This window comes from Triticum urartu, chromosome 7A (assembly GCF_056163025.1).
Source record: "Triticum urartu cultivar PI428250 chromosome 7A, HENAU_Tu73, whole genome shotgun sequence".
NCBI lineage: Eukaryota > Viridiplantae > Streptophyta > Magnoliopsida > Poales > Poaceae > Triticum > Triticum urartu.
In genome coordinates, this window is record NC_141879.1 from 686,452,209 (window position 1) to 686,465,269 (window position 13,061).

The 13,061-nt window shown below is 45.2% G+C and overlaps 1 pseudogene; it reads left to right on the plus strand.

Annotated features, from left to right (window-relative positions):
* The first annotated feature begins 260 nt into the window (after positions 1–260).
* Positions 261–12,519, plus strand: LOC125528848 (zealexin A1 synthase pseudogene; annotated as a pseudogene).
* The last annotated feature ends 542 nt before the right edge of the window (positions 12,520–13,061 follow it).

Here is a 13,061-nt window from a genome sequence, read left to right on the forward strand (position 1 = left end):
GTACAGACACAAGCGTTCATATACACATGCATACACTCATCCCTATGAACGGACACACACACACCGTACCCCTATGGGCATATTATCTTGAGATTTACGAAGTCACCGTAGGCGCCTCGTCGTTGAACCCTGGTGGGTTGAGGATACCACTGTCCACCTAACCAACTCAACTACAGATTGATTCGCATATTGTTTTGTTGTCGTTCAATATATATACTAGGTGCATTGCAATTCGCGTCTTGAATCTTGACCACCTTCCAATGGAAACCACACCCATCCAGCTCGTGTGCTACATTTTCCTCTGCGTCCTTGTCGTCACCGTACTCCTCACGCTCAGGCCAGCCTCTGGAAGCCGGCCGAACCTGCCTCCGGGCCCATGGGCGCTGCCGGTGATCGGCCACATGCACTTCCTGCTCGGCGCCCTGCCGCACCAGGCCATGCGCAGTCTCTCCCGGCGGCACGGCCCCGTGATGCTCCTCCGCCTCGGCCACGTCCTGACGCTCGTGCTCTCCTCCGCGGAGGCGGCAAGGCAGGTGATGAAGGTCCACGACGCCGCCATCGCGAACCGGCCCGTGTACACCACCGCGGACGTCTTCACCAACGGCGGCCAGAACATTTCATTCGCGCGCCACGACAGCCGGCACTGGAAGGCCGTCCGGAAGCTGTGCACCGTGGAGCTGCTCAGCCCGAGGCGCGTCCGCTCGTTCCGCCCTGTCCGGGAGGAGGAGGCGGCGAGGCTCGTGCGGTCCGTCGCTGACGCCGGCGCCCTCGTCGATGTCGGCAAGAGAGTGAAGGTCATGATGAACGACGTCATAATGAGGGTCTCTGTCGGCGACCGGTGCCAGCAGAGGGCGCTATACCTCGAGGAGCTGGACAGGGCGATCGACCTCATGTCCGGGTTCAACCTGACCGACCTGTTCCGGACGTCGCGGCTGGCGCGGGTGCTCGGCAGCCAGCCCCTTAGGGCGACGTGGGAGGTGCACGGGAGGATCCAGTCCATCATGGACGCCATGGTCCATGAGCACTAGATGGCGATGGAGAGCGAGGAAGCCAGCGCCTGTCATGAGATGAGAGGGAGGATATCCTCAGCACTCTGCTGCGGTTCCAGAGAGACGGCGGGATGGATGGCATCACCCTCACAAACGAATATGTCAGCGGCGTCTTGTTCGCAAGTCACCACCAGTAAAGACCTCTAGCTACCATGCATCCTCTCTTGCACCGCATCTGCAGAGTATAAACTGTTGCAGTTTTTATCATCAGGACGTTTTTTCCGCGGGGTCGGAAACCACGGCGACAACGACGATCTGGGCCATGTCGGAGCTTATCAAAAACCCACGGATAATGGCCATCGCGCAATCTGAAGTGCGGCGGGTGCTCCAAGGCAAGACCGAGGTGGCGGAGGCAGACATCGACGGCCGGCTCCACTACCTCCAGATGGTCATCAAGGAGACCTTCAGGTTGCACCCTCCGGTGCCATTGCTCATCCGCAGATTGTGCACGGAACAGTGCAAGATCATGGGCTTCGACGTGCCTCCGGGTATCACCGTGTTCGCTAATGTGTGGGCGATCGGTAGGTACGAGAAGAGCTGGACCGATGCCGAAGAGTTCAAGCCTGAGAGATTCGAGAGCGAAATGGTGGACTATGGTGGGATGGACTTCAGATTCCTCCCTGGTGGTACGGGCCGGAGGATGTGCCCCGGTATGATGTTTGGCGTGTCAAACATCGAGATTGCTGCCTGCCTGCCTAAGAAGCCACTCACAAAAAAAAAAACACATCCCCTCCCGTGACGCTCTTGTGAGGGAGGGGGGGGGGGACCCTAGCCGCCGGACCCCTCGTCCCCACCTCCCTTGCCACCGCCGGATGGTGCTGATGGGCAAAGCCCAGTTGGCGCGGCGGCGGCGGGCCCCTTCTTCTCTCTGCTCGGAGTGGCCGGGACAGGACGGCGGCTCCTAGTGGCGGCACGGGGCTGCCGCGGGGCCCTGCGGCGCAGCGGTGGGCGCATGCGGCGGCGACCGAAGGCGGCGCGTCGGCGTCGCGCGTCTGGTGAAGCGTAGCGGTTGCGGTGCTCCGGGTCGGGAGGCGGCGTGCGGGCGAGGCTCTGCCCAGATCCGATCGATCTGGCGCAGGGGCTTGGTCGGTGATGTCTACTACGCAATTTTATTCTTGTAGACACGTGTTGGGCATCCAAGCGCGGAGTTTTGTAGGACTGTAGCAATTTTTCCTCAAGTGGATGACTTAAGGTTTGTCAATCCGTGAGAGGTGTACGATGAAGATGGTCTCTCTCAAACGACCCTGCAACCAAATACAAGAAATCTTTTGTGTCCCCAACACACCCAATAACATGGCAAATTATATAGGTGCACTAGTTCGACGAAGAGATGGTGATAAAAGTGTAATATGGATGGTAGAAATATATTTTTGTAATCTGAATAAATAAAAACAGCAAGATAGCAAATAATAATCGGGCACAAAAAGGTATTGCAATGCTTAAAATGAGGCCTAGGATCCATACTTTCGCTAATGCAATCTCTCAACATGCTAACATAGTTGGATCATATAATTATCCCTCAAAATGCAATAAAGAATCACTCCCGAGTTCCTATTAGCAGAGAACAAAAGACATAAATTATTTGTAGGGTACGAGACCATCTCAAAGCTATTCTTTCCGCTCGATCTATTCAAGGATTCATACTAAAATAACGCAAAGCTATTTTTCCGTTCGATCTATCCTAGAGTTCGTACTAGAATAACACCAAAGCATATTCATATTCATAATACTCAATCCACACAAAGAACTACAAAGAGACCCCAAAGTTTCTATCGAAGAAAAGATAATAAAAGCATGCATCAACCCCTATGCATAGATTACCCCAATATCACCGCGGGAATCCGCAAGTTGAGTGCCATAACGTATATCAAGTGAATCAATATGATACCTCATTGCCACCTCAAGTATTCATACCGCAAGACATACATCATGTGTTCTCATATCTGAATACTCAATCCGACAAGACAAAATTTCAAAGGGTAAAGATTCAATTCATCACAACAAGGGTATAGATGGGAGAAACATCATATAATCCGACTATATTAAAAAAGCCTATTATATAGATCACGAGAGAGAGAGAGAGAGATTAATCACACATAGCTACTGGTACAAACCCACAGCCCCGAGGGTGGACTACTCCCTCCTCGTCGTGGTGGCCGCCGGGATGATGAAGATGGCCACCGGGGGTGATTCCCCCTTCCGCCAGGGTGCCGGAACGGGTCTAGAGTTGTTTTCGGTGGCTACGGAGCCCTACGGCGGCGGAACTTCTGATTTAGGCTAACCCCGAGGGGTTTCAAAATATTTGGGAATTTATAGTGCAAAGAAGGGGTACGGGAGGCCACCGAGGTGGGCACAACCCACCTGGGCGCGCTAGGGGCCCTGGAGCGCCCTGGTGGGTTGTGCCTCAAGATGGCAATGGGGCCCCGAAACCCGCGTCCCCGTGAGTTTCTACCCTATTAGGGGACGGGGATGGGAGAGTTTCTATCCCCGTGGGGCTACTCGTGGGTACATTATAAAACCCGGCATGTTTCGTGGGTTTAAACCCGTTTAAGTACTACCCGAACCCGAAACCCGACAAAACCCGTCAAAATACGTTTTTTTAGCATGCACCGATCCATCTTGACAACGTCGAGGCCCTGGAGTACAAACCAACCCCTCGCTCGGTTGATGCACTGTCGCTCGCTCTTCAGGCCTCTCTCTCCCGCACAACACAACACCTAAACCTATACATAAGTCCCTAGTCGTCGTCTGTTGCTGTAATATGCTCATGCTTTTCTTTCAAATGTTATTGTTTTCATTGACTGCTCGTGGGGGCGGGTTCCCCGTGGGTTTAGAAAAATCGACGGGTTAGGGGACGGGCAAAAATTTAACCCCGCGCACGTTGATGGGGACAGGGACGGGTTTGCGATTTTCTCGTGGGGATGTGTTTGGGCAAGCAAAACCCGGTGGGTTTCGTCCCCGTTGCCATCTTGAGTTGTGCCCCCCTCGGGGCACCCCCAGGTGCTGCTCTGGCCCATCGGGAGTCTTCTGGTCCATAAAAAATCCACAAAAAGTTTTGCGGTGTTTGGACTCCGTTTAATATTGATTTTCTGTGATGTAAAAAAACAAGCAAAAAACAGCAACTGGCACTGGGCACTGGGCACTGGGTCAATAAGATAGTCCCAAAAAATGATATAAAGTTGCTATAAAATGATTATAAAACATCCAAGAATGATAAAATAACAGCATGAATACTTCATAAATTATAGATACGTTGGAGACATATCAGCATCCCCAAGCTTAATTCCTACTCGTACTCAAGTAGGTAAATGATAAGAGAAATAATTTATGAAATGTGAATGCTAGTTAAGTGCATAAGTTTGATCAATGATAATTTCAATCACTTTTCCTAGCATCATAACAACAATTCTTACTTATAATACTTCTCATGTTATAGTAGCAACCAATTCACATGTTAAGGTTCAAAAATTGAATTCTCTTGAAATCCAACAACCTATGTTCTCAGTCACCAAGCAATTGCAATTCAACTTATTCAACAGAGTTTAAGTAAGAGCTCCACATACTCAACCATCATATAGTCTTTGCTAACACTCACCTTGTACACATGAGCAAAACGTTTCAACCGGACACATAGAAAGATAGGGTCTTATTGTTTTGCCTCCTGATTCACCTCAAGGGTGATGTAAACCATAATAACTCATGCTACCCATATCTAACTGGACATATATGCCTAGATCTTTCCTCACCACATGATGCTTACCAAAATAGAATATAAAAAGGAATAGAGAGGAATACTTAGAATCTTTGCATAAAGTAAATACTGAAAAGTAAAAGATAGGCCCTTCGCAAAGGGAAGCAGAGGTTGCCATGCGCTTATTTGTTTGTATGCTCAATCCCTTGGTGCAAAAGAACGACACGTTATATTGCCCCTTGTGATAGCAACCTTTATTATGCAGTCTGTCGCTTTTATTGCTTTACCATCACAAGTTCGTACAACGCTCAATTTTCTCTTACACTAAATGATCTTACACTTTTAGAAGCACTTTTTATTGCCTTATTGCAGCAATGCCAACTTACTTGAAGGATCTTGCTCAATCCTTAGGTAGGTATGGTGGACTCTTGAAAATAAGATTTGGGTTTAAGGGTTTTTGGATGCACAAGTAGTATCTCTACTTGCTGCGGAATTTTTGGCTAGCAAAGATGGGGGGGGGGGGAGCACCACATGTTGAAGGATCTATGACATTATAACTTCTATGTGAATATGAACAAACATAAACCATTACGTTATCTTCCTTGTCCAACATCAACAATTTTGGCATATAATATTTTGATGGACGCTCACAATCACAAAAGATTTCCATGATAGTATGTTTTGCATGTGAAAGTTCTCTTTCTTATACTAATTATTCGTGAATTGCTTGTATGACCAATATTGTGATTGTCAAGCCTCAAAAGATTTCACTTTCTAAACCCAATGTGAATCTACCACTACGCATGATATGATTTCAACTTCATGACATTCAATTTATTCAACAATTTACTCATAGGATATAAGTGCAGCACAAGAGTAAATGCCATAGAAAAGACCTTCATTGACGGAATGTGAATGCCGCTTACTTAGCCTCCTTGACAACTATTTGAGGACTATTTTATTTAACAATTTCAGATCTAAGCATTTTATTAAAACAACAACTGAAGCAAAACAAAATGACATCTTAAGAATAGCAAAACTCATGTGAAGAAGCCAAAACTTAGGCTCGACCGATACTAACCGATAATTGTTCAAGAGGAAAGGTGGGATTCCTACTGGGACATCCCAAGCTTAGATGCTTGAGACTTCTTGAAATATTATCTTGGGGTGCCTTGGGCATCCCAAAGCTTGATCTTTTGTGTCTCCTTAATTCTTCTCATATCACGGTTTTCCTAAATCTCAAAAGCTTCATCCACACAAAACTCAACAAGAACTCGTGAGATAAGTTAGTATAAACCAATGCAAAAACCTGATCATTCTCTACTGTAGCAAATCACTAAAATTATTATTCAACATTTCATACTAAATGCCTCTACATATTTAATACTGCTATCCTCAAATAGAATCATTGAACAAGCAAACATATGCAAACAATGCTAACATAACAGCAATCTGCCAAAACAGTATAGTCTCTAAAGAATGCAAGAGTATCAATACTTCCCTAACTCCAAAAGTTATGAAAATTTACCACACTGTAGAAAATTTATCAGAGCTCAATTTTCAAAAAGTTTCAACATTTTATCACATTCTGACTTTTCTAGTTAATTTTTGCAACAGCGGTAAACTTTCTGTTTTCAAACAGCAACATGTATACTTGCAAAATAAGCATGACAAAGGCTATACTTGATATTTTTATTGAAACGAAAGAGCAAAATATTATTCTAAATAACAGCAAGAAAATCCTAACAGAAGAAAATGATGCTCCAAGCAAAACACATATCATGTGACGAATGAAAACATAGCTCCAAGTGAGGTTACCGATAATGTTGGAGACGAAAGAGGGGATGCCTTCCGGGGAATCCCCAAGCTTAGTTGCTTGGATATTCCTTGAATATTACCTTGGGGTGCCTTGGGCATCCCCAATATTAGGGTCTTGTCACTCCTTATTCTCCTCATATCGACATCTCACCCAAAACTTGAAAACTTCAATCACACAAAACTTAATGAAACTTTGTGAGATAGGTTAGTATGATAAAGAGCAAACCATTTCACTTTGGTACTATCAAAGACAAGATTCATAATATTTTCCACAAAATTCCTACTGTAGCATATCATTTCCACAATTTATATTGAGCAATATAAGCCATGGAAATTAGAAAACAAGCAAACTATGCATTGAAAACAGAATCTGTCAAAAACAGAACAGTCTGTAGTAATCTGTACTCAAACCATACTTATGCTACTCCAAAAATTCTGAAAAATTAGGAAAACCTGAGAAATTTGTCTATTAATATTCTGCAAAAATAATCAGCATTTTATCACGCTTCTATTAAAAATTAGAATTGTTTTGCTAAGCGCAAAAGTTTCTGTTTTTCAGCAAGACCAAATCAACTATCACCGTAAGCCACCCCAAAGGTCTTACTTGGCACTTTATTGAAACAAAAGCAATAAAACATTGTTACTACAGTAGCCTAATCATGTGAACACACAAAAACAGTAGGTAAAAGTGTTGGGTTGTCTCTCAACAAACGCTTTTCTTTAATGCCTTTTAGCTAGGCATGATGATTCCAATGATGCTTGCATAAAAGATAAGAATTGAAACATGAAGAGAGCATCATGAAGCATATGACTAGCAAATTTAGGTCTAACCCACTTTCTATGCATAGGGATTTTGTGAGCAAACAACTTATGGAAACAAGAATCAACTAGCATAGGAAGTCAAAACAAGTGCAACTTCAAAACAATCAACACATAGAGAAGAAACTTGATATTATTGAGATATGTAAGAGCATAAGTTCCTTCCTCATAATAATTTTCAGAAACATCATGAATGGATTCAACAATATAACTATCACATGCATCACTCTTTTCATGATGCACAAGCATAGAAGATTTATTACTCTTAATGGCATACATGTCATCATAATAATCATCATAGATAGCAACTTTATTGTCATAGTCAATTGAAACCTCTTCCACAATAGTGAATGTATCACTTAATAAAGTCATGACCTCTCCAAATCCACTTTCATCAATATTGTAATAAGATTCAACACCCTCGAAAATAGTGGGATCACTACTACCTAGAGTTGACACTCTTCCAAACCCACTTTCATCAATGCAATCATCATAAATAGGAGGCATGCTATCATCATAATAAATTTTCTTATCGAAAGTAGAAGGAATCAAAGGATGATATTCATTAAGCAAAGCATTCCCAAGCTTAGGACAAGCATTATTTCCAGCAAATAAATCTTCAAACATATCATGCTCATTAAACATAGCATCCCCAAGCTTGTGGTTTTGCATATCATCACAATCATTCTTATCAATAGCATGAATGGCACCAATAGTATAGCAAGCATTATTATCATATTCTTCCAAGAAAGTGCTAAAAAGATTTCCAAGATCATAATGGACATTGTTGTCTTCCCAATAATAATCATTACAACAAGTAGTGGGTATCACAAATCATACTCAATATCATCATCCTCCATTGACATATTTGATTCACTTTCATGAGGCACAATGGTGATAGGAGCAACATTATTTGGGAGACATACCTTTTTACCTTTATTCTTTCTTCTTTTCTTCTTCTTCACCACATCATGTGTGGGTTTAATTAATTTTTTCAAGCTTCTTGTTGAAGAGATTGATTGGATAGGAAGCTCCTCTTTGTTACCTGATTCATCATGGTAAACACTAGGAGGGTATTGGGAAACATTTTCCCCTTTCATTAGTACTCACTTCATATTCCATTTGTTTTCTTGACTTTAGATATTTGGCAATATAAGGATTCTCAATGCAATTTACCACACAAAACGTATACATTTCCTCTAGATCAAAATCAAGAAATCTCTCGAGATTAAATTTGGGAATACCCTTAGTTATACGTTTCATTTCTTCATACCCGAAAAGAAGACTAACCTCTTTATGATGCTCAAGGGTAATCAAGTTATCACAATTTTTGGACACGATTTGATCTTGAAAGAATTTGCATTGGAGATTTAAATGACCATGTTCATTGCAAAGTTCACAAGGATGGCGGAAAAAAAATCTTCCAGCACAATCATCTAGCCTCTCTTGCAATTTTTTTGTTTTTAAATATTTATGCTTCTTACAAAATCCATCTTCCCTTTTTGGTGTGCAATTGCACTCCCAATTCACTCCGCAAAAAGTGACATGCTTATAAGAAACATTTTTGTCATGACTTGTGCAATCATCATTAGCATTTTGGATATTCAAAGAATTCATACTAACAACATTGCAATCACGCTCATCATTCAAATATTTTGTGCCAAGCATTTTATTGACTTCTTCTTCTAACAATTGGGCACAATTTTCCAAATCATCATTTTCAAGAAAGACATTATAAAGATGATCAATAATATGATGCAACCTAAATTCCATTTTTTGTAGTTTTTCTTTTACAAACCAAACTAGTGATAAAACAAGAAACTAAAAGATTCAATTGCAAGATCTAAAGATATACCTTCAAGCACTCACCTCCCCAGCAATGGCGCCAGAAAAGAGCTTGATGTCTACTATGCAACTTTATTCTTGTAGACACGTGTTGGGCCTCCAAGCGCAAAGTTTTGTAGGACAGTAGCAATTTTCCCTCAAGTGGACGACCTAAGCTTTATCAATCCATGAGAGGTGTAGGATGAAGATGGTCTCTCTCAAATGACCCTGCAACCAAATACAAGAAATCTCTTGTGTCCCCAACACACCCAATACAATGGAAAATTGTATAGGTGCACTAGTTCGGCGGAGAGATGGTGATAAAAGTGTAATATGGATGGTAGCAATATATTTTTATAATCTGAATAAATAAAAACAGCAAGGTAGCAAATAGTAAACGGGAACAAAAACGGTATTGCAATGCTTAAAAATGAGGCCTAGGGTCCGTACTTTCGCTAGTGCAATCTCTCAACAGTGCTAACATAGTTGGATCATATTATTATCCCTCAAAGTGCAACAAGGAATCACTCCCGAGTTCCTATTAGCGGAGAACAAAAGATAGAAATTGTTTGTAGGGTATGAGACCACCTCAAAGCTATTCTTTCCGCTCGATCTATTCAAGAGTTCGTACTAAAATAACACAAAGCTATTTTTTCCGTTAGATCTATCCTAGAGTTCGTACTAGAATAACACCAAAGCATATTCATATTCATAATACTCAATCCACACAAAGAACTACAAAGAGACCCCAAAGTTTCTGTCGGAGAAAAGATAATAAAAACGTGCATCAACCCCTATGCATAGATTACCCCAATATCACCACGGGAATCCGCAAGTTGAGTGCCATAACGTATATCAAGTGAATCAATATGATACCTTATCGTCACCTCAAGTATTCATGCCACAAGACATACATCATGTGTTCTCATATCTGAATATTCAATCCGACAAGACAAAAATTCAAAGGGTAAAGACTCAATTCATCACAACAAGGGTATAGAGGGGAGAAACATCATATGATCTGACTATATTAACAAAACCCATGATATAGATCACGAGAGAGAGAGAGAGATTAAACACATAGCTACTGTTACAAACCCTCAGCCCCGAGGGTGGACTACTCCCTCCTCATCGTGGTGGCCGCCGGGACGATGAAGATGGCCACCGGAGATGATTCCCCCTTCCGGCAGGGTGCCGAAACGGGTCTAGATTGGTTTTCGGTGGCTATGGAGCCCTGCGGCGGCGGAACTTCTGATCTAGGTTAACCCCGAGGGGTTTTGGAATATTTGGTAATTTATAGTGCACGGAAGGGGTGCGGGAGGCCATCGAGGTGGGCACAACCCACCTGGGCGCGCCAGGGGGTCCTAGCGCGCCTTGGTGGGTTGTGCCCCCCCCCCCTCGGGGCACCCCGTAGGTGCTGCTCTGGCCCATCGGGAGTCTTCTGGTCCATAAAAATCCATAAAAAGTTTTGCGGTGTTTGGACTCTGTTTAGTATTGATTTTCTGCGATGTAAAAAGCAAGCAAAAAATAGCAACTGGCACTGGGCATTGGGTCAATAGGTTAGTCCCAAAAAATGATATAAAGTTGCTATAAAATGATTGTAAAACATCCACGAATGATAAAATAACAGCATGAATACTTCATTAATTATAGATACGTTGGAGACGTGTCAGTCGGCGGCACCGGCGGAGGTTGACAGCGGTGGTGTGCTCCGCTAGCGCTGGGCCTTGCGGGGGCTGGTGCGGGGGGCGGCACAGATGCCCGGGGGGGGGGGGGGGCTGTTCCTCCGAGCGTCCTTGGGTGGCGAGCGCGGGCCGGGTCTGGTGGCTGGCACGGGATCCGGCGTCCGGCGGCCTGAGGTGTTGCTGTGGTTCCTTCCCGGGCGTGGAGGCGGCGCAGAGGGTGTCCGGTGGTGATCTTGGCGTTGGACTCCGGGGAAGAAGCTTGCTTGAGGAGTCGATGACGGGCCAGGGCGCCAGAGTGGATACTCGGCGGCTGGAGTTGCCAGCGGCCTATGTGTCTCTTCCGTTGCGGTGGTGCCCGCCTCTCTGGGTGCGTTCGCCGGTAGTGGGCCGACTACGCAGGCTGGTCGTAAGGGCAAGAGTTTGACTCGGTCCTCCTGCTCGGGACTAGTTGCTCCTCGTGCAGCTACGGATCTGCTCCAACCTTGCCAAGATGGGTATCTGCGGTTGGTAGGGGTGGTGTCTTCTCGTTATGGCGTCGGTGAAGATCCGCGGTAGCGGTGGTGGTGGTCGTGGTAGTGTTGTGTCGATGCGCGGATCGGCATCGGTAACCATGGACATGGCATCGTGTGAGTCGCTTGGCCAAGGGCTTGGAGCTGACTCATCGGCGGCCGGCGGCAATCTTGGAGTTGTGTCCCTCCATGTCCAACAGGATTGGCTAGGGACACAGGTGTGGTGCCTCCTACGGTTGACGCGCCTACCTAGACTCTGGGACTGATGCCGGGCTAGGAGTTGACGGACTGTCGTTGCTCTTCCTACCGTGGTTGAGTGCGTCGTGATGTGCGCGACATATGCTATCTAGCGACAGGGATGCCGGGGTGGCGGCTCCGGATGGCGGTTCGCATGGTTGCTCTCCGGCGGGCATCATTGCAATGGTGGTGGCGCTCCTCCGGGGTTGTGTGGGCAACGGGACGTGCAGCGGCTGGTAGCTCGGATGTTCCCTCTCGCTCGGAGCGGCGGCGTCCTGATCCGGATATGGGACTCTAGCACTTCCGCATTACGCCTGGCGGCCTCATGGTGACACGGTGGGAGTTGCTGAGCAAAAGCTTTGTGCCTTGGCGCCGATGACGGCGGCGCCCGTGGGTGTCGTGCTCTTCTTGAAGACGTCGTCGTCGTTCTTCTCTCCGTGTCAGGGCTTCGGGTGAAGACCTTTGTCAGGTGTGGACTCGGCAACGGCGACGCTCTGCGCCGTTTTCCCTCTTGAGGGCGTTGTCGTGGAGCTTAGGTTTGCTAGGTCGTACTGTGGGGTGTGTCTAGTCCCGGTGCTCTTTGTTGGTAGTGGTCGCGTGCGTTCTGCATGTGCTGATTATCTCAGGATTGGCTTTGTAAGAGGGTTACCTCACCATCTTGTATCGGTTGGCCATGTACCTGTTTCGTTGGTGCTTTATCTATAAAACGGGGCGAAAGCCTATTTCAAGAACATCGAGATTGCTCTCGCGAGTCTTCTCTATCACTTCAACTGGAGGTTTCGCCCGGTGACGGAAATGGAAATAAACTTGATATGACTGAGGCGTATGGTATGACGACGCGACGGAAGACTAAGCTCTTGCTGGAAGCTACTGCTTTCGAGCCTTAGTCTGCTAGTCCAAGTAACCATGTAGGTTTACGTGTCTATGTTCCAAGAGGCGCAAATCTTATTTGGCTGTTGAGATCGGTAAAATATATCTTTCATTCAGATATTGCTTTTGGCTCTAGAGTTTATATATGCACTTGAGCGTCAAAAATTTATTTTGCCAAGGTCAGAAAGAGGTCTTGGTACCCCACCTTCCTTTTTACGTTGAGTAAAGGATTCATTCATGTCCTGAATCAGCATCCCTGCGTATGAAAATGCCAAATTCTCCTCCATGTACAGTGTTTGTTGCGCCATACATCCCTGCGTATGAAAATCCCATATTCTCCTCCATGTAACAGTGTCTGTTGCGCCACACACCGGTTCGCCATATATCCCTGCGTCCTGACAAGGTAATTCTCCTAGCACGACCAGATCAATGTAACTGGCATGCAAAAAATTCAAATGCAAGTTCACGTTACTTCTACTAAACATGATCAAACCACCACTTCACCTATCGCTACAAGAAACAAACATGCTGGTATAACCTAACTTCACACCTAGCCTTT